At 28.0% G+C, this 4,448-nt stretch overlaps 1 long non-coding RNA gene across 1 annotated transcript; it reads right to left on the bottom strand.

The window, feature by feature from the left end:
- Positions 1 to 504: 504 nt before the first annotated feature.
- Positions 505 to 4,448, bottom strand: LOC136041857 (uncharacterized). The gene is made up of 2 exons (XR_010621117.1): positions 1,018 to 4,448; positions 505 to 927 (listed from the first exon to the last, which is right to left on the bottom strand). It is a non-coding gene; the product is annotated as an uncharacterized LOC136041857 (long non-coding RNA).

Genomic DNA, 4,448 nt, shown 5'->3' with positions numbered 1-4,448 from the left:
AATGGTCCATGGGAAAACAATCTGTATTCAGATCTATACCTCATGATTCTAATGATTGCCCTTGAGCTTTGTTGATGGTGATTGCTAATCGACCATTCCCTGTCCCGGTGTCCCGGTCGTCATTTACATCCCCCTGTTTCCCCCGGTGTCCCCGTTGTAGTTGTGTCCCTGTGTCCCGGTCGTCATTTATATTCCCTGTGTCCCGGTCGTCATTTGTATCCCGTGTCCCGGTCTGTATATACATTCGTTTTTTAGTTTTGTTTTTCTCCTTTATTTTTTTCCTTTTTTTTTCTTTTTTAGCTTATTTAGATTTTTAGATTTTTTAGTTTTTTTATTAGTTTTTAGTTTTTTTTTCTTTTTAGTTTTTTTGTCCCGGTCGTCATTTATATCCCCCTGTTTCCCCCGGTGTCCCCGTTGTAGTTGTGTCCCTGTGTCCCGGTCGTCATTTATATTCCCTGTGTCCCGGTCGTCATTTGTATCCCGGTGTACCGGTCTGTATATACATTCGTTTTTTAGTTTTGTTTTTCTCCTTTATTTTTTTCCTTTTTTTTTCTTTTTTAGTTTATTTAGATTTTTAGATTTTTTAGTTTTTTTATTAGTTTTTAGTTTTTTTTTCTTTTTAGTTTTTTTGTAGTTTTTACCTTCTTTTTAGTTTTGTTAATTTTTTTTTTTACTTATGTCCTGGTCGTCATTTATACTCCCTGTGTCCCGGTGCTTTGTTGATTGCTAATCGAACATTCCTTTTGTCCTGGTCGCTTTCGCTTTGAGTGTCGTCATTTATTTTTTTCTTTTTTAGTTCTTTTAGTTTTTACCTTTTTTAGTTTTTTTTAGTTTTTTAGATGAAAATTTTTTTTAGTTTTTTCCTTTTTTTCTTTTTAGTTTTTTATTGGTTTTTACCTTTATGTTAGCTTATTTTTCAGTTTTTTCCTTTTTTTTAGTTTTTTTTATTTTTTATTTTTTTTAGTTTTTTACCTTTTTTTAGTTTTTTTAGTTTTTTTAGTTTTTTAGCTTTTTTACTTTTTTTTATTAGTTTTTAGTTTTTTTGTAGTTTTTGCCTTTTTTTAGTTTTTTCAGTTTTTTTTTTAGTTTTTTATTGGTTTTTACCTTTATTTTAGCTTATTTTTCAGTTTTTTCCTTTTTTTTTAGTTTTTTTAGTTTTTAGTTTTTTTAGTTTTTTACCTTTTTTTAGTTTTTTTAGTTTTTTAGTTTTTTAGCTTTTTTATTTTTTTTATTAGTTTTTAGTTTTTTTTGTAGTTTTTGCCTTTTTTTTTAGTTTTTTTAGTTTTTTAGCTTTTTTATTAGTTTTTAGTTTTTTTTTGTAGTTTTTGCCTTTTTTTAGTTTTTTTAGTTTTTTAGCTTTTTTATTTCTTTTATTAGTTTTTAGTTTTTTTTGTAGTTTTTGCCTTTTTTTAGTTTTTTCAGTTTTGACGTCACCTGATCCAGTTTTTTCAGGTGACGTCACCTGATCCACGATCCACAGATCCACAGACAACTTATTTTTATATACATAGATAGTTTTTTTTTTTTACTTATGTCCTGGTCGTCATTTATACTCCCTGTGTCCCGGTGCTTTGTTGATTGCTAATCGAACATTCCTTTTGTCCTGGTCGCTTTCTCTTTGAGTTTCGTCATTTATTTTTTTCTTTTTTAGTTCTTTTAGTTTTTACCTTTTTTAGTTTTTTTTAGTTTTTTAGATGAAAATTTTTTTTAGTTTTTTCCTTTTTTTCTTTTTAGTTTTTTATTGGTTTTTACCTTTATTTTAGCTTATTTTTCAGTTTTTTCCTTTTTTTTAGTTTTTTTTTCATTTTTTATTTTTTTTAGTTTTTTACCTTTTTTTAGTTTTTTTAGTTTTTTTAGTTTTTTAGCTTTTTTACTTTTTTTATTAGTTTTTAGTTTTTTTTTGTAGTTTTTGCCTTTTTTTAGTTTTTTCAGTTTTTTTTTTAGTTTTTTATTGGTTTTTACCTTTATTTTAGCTTATTTTTCAGTTTTTTCCTTTTTTTTAGTTTTTTTTAGTTTTTAGTTTTTTTAGTTTTTTACCTTTTTTTAGTTTTTTTAGTTTTTTTAGTTTTTTAGCTTTTTTATTTTTTTTATTAGTTTTTAGTTTTTTTTGTAGTTTTTGCCTTTTTTTAGTTTTTTTAGTTTTTTAGCTTTTTTATTAGTTTTTAGTTTTTTTTTGTAGTTTTTGCCTTTTTTTAGTTTTTTTTAGTTTTTTAGCTTTTTTATTTTTTTTATTAGTTTTTAGTTTTTTTTGTAGTTTTTGCCTTTTTTTAGTTTTTTCAGTTTTGACGTCACCTGATCCAGTTTTTTCAGGTGACGTCACCTGATCCATCCACAGACAGACAGACAACTTATTTTTATATAGATAGATATATATATATATATACTAGCTGTTGGGGTGGCGCTTCGCGCCACCCCAACACCTAGTTGGTGGGGGCGCTTCGCGCCCCCCCCCAAGCCCCCCCGCGCGCGTAAGTCGTTACGCGCCATAATAGTTACGCGCCATTGTAGTTGTGTCCCTATGTCCCACCTGTGAATATAGATATATATATATATATGGTTTTAACTACGTAAAACTTGCGAATATACAACATTCTTTGCTGTCCCATTGTCTTTGCATATAAATAGATTGTCAGGTTTACCGACTCTTGAACATGCAACATATAATGGTCCATGGGAAAACAATCTGTATTCAGATCTATACCTCATGATTCTAATGATTGCCCTTGAGCTTTGTTGATGGTGATTGCTAATCGACCATTCCCTGTCCCGGTGTCCCGGTCGTCATTTACATCCCCCTGTTTCCCCCGGTGTCCCCGTTGTAGTTGTGTCCCTGTGTCCCGGTCGTCATTTATATTCCCTGTGTCCCGGGTCCCGGTCATCATTTGTATCCCGGTGTCCCGGTCTGTATATACATTCGTTTTTTAGTTTTGTTTTTCTCCTTTATTTTTTTCCTTTTTTTTTCTTTTTTAGCTTATTTAGATTTTTAGATTTTTTAGTTTTTTTTATTAGTTTTTAGTTTTTATTTCTTTTTAGTTTTTTTGTCCCGGTCGTCATTTATATCCCCCTGTTTCCCCCGGTGTCCCCGTTGTAGTTGTGTCCCTGTGTCCCGGTCGTTATTTATATTCCCTGTGTCCCGGTCGTCATTTGTATCCCGGTGTACCGGTCTGTATATACATTCGTTTTTTAGTTTTGTTTTTCTCCTTTTTTTTTTTCATTTTTTTTTCTTTTTTAGTTTATTTAGATTTTTAGATTTTTTAGTTTTTTTATTAGTTTTTAGTTTTTTTTTCTTTTTAGTTTTTTTGTAGTTTTTACCTTCTTTTTAGTTTTGTTAATTTTTTTTTTACTTGTGTCCTGGTCGTCATTTATACTCCCTGTGTCCCGGTGCTTTGTTGATTGCTAATCGAACATTCCTTTTGTCCTGGTCGCTTTCTCTTTGAGTGTCGTCATTTATTTTTTTCTTTTTTAGTTCTTTTTGTTTTTACCTTTTTTAGTTTTTTTTTAGTTTTTAGTTTTTTTAGTTTTTTACCTTTTTTTAGTTTTTTTAGTTTTTTTAGTTTTTTAGCTTTTTTATTTTTTTTATTAGTTTTTAGTTTTTTTGTAGTTTTTGCCTTTTTTTAGTTTTTTTAGTTTTTTAGCTTTTTTATTAGTTTTTAGTTTTTTTTGTAGTTTTTGCCTTTTTTTAGTTTTTTTAGTTTTTTAGCTTTTTTATTTTTTTTATTAGTTTTTAGTTTTTTTTGTAGTTTTTGCCTTTTTTTAGTTTTTTCAGTTTTGACGTCACCTGATCCAGTTTTTTCAGGTGACGTCACCTGATCCACGATCCACAGATCCACAGACAACTTATTTTTATATATATAGATAGTTTTTTTTTTTTACTTATGTCCTGGTCGTCATTTATACTCCCTGTGTCCCGGTGCTTTGTTGATTGCTAATCGAACATTCCTTTTGTCCTGGTCGCTTTCTCTTTGAGTGTCGTCATTTATTAGTTTTTTCCTTTTTTTTTTAGTTTTTTATTGGTTTTTACCTTTATTTTAGCTTATTTTTCAGTTTTTTCCTTTTTTTTAGTTTTTTTTTATTTTTTATTTTTTTTAGTTTTTTACCTTTTTTTAGTTTTTTTAGTTTTTTTAGTTTTTTAGCTTTTTTACTTTTTTTATTAGTTTTTAGTTTTTTTTTGTAGTTTTTGCCTTTTTTTAGTTTTTTCAGTTTTTTTTTAGTTTTTTATTGGTTTTTACCTTTATAGTTTTTTTGTTTTTTAGCTTTTTTATTTTTTTTATTAGTTTTTAGTTTTTTTTGTAGTTTTTGCCTTTTTTTAGTTTTTTCAGTTTTGACGTCACCTAATCCAGTTTTTTCAGGTGACGTCACCTGACACATCCATCCACACATCCACAGACAGACAGACAACTTATTTTTATATATATAGATATATATATATATATATATATATATATATA

This window comes from Artemia franciscana, unplaced genomic scaffold (genome assembly GCF_032884065.1).
Source record: "Artemia franciscana unplaced genomic scaffold, ASM3288406v1 PGA_scaffold_47, whole genome shotgun sequence".
In the NCBI taxonomy this organism is placed as follows: domain Eukaryota; kingdom Metazoa; phylum Arthropoda; class Branchiopoda; order Anostraca; family Artemiidae; genus Artemia; species Artemia franciscana.
The sequence above is the reverse complement of the archived record's forward strand: the minus strand, read 5'-3'. Positions and strand labels throughout refer to the sequence as shown.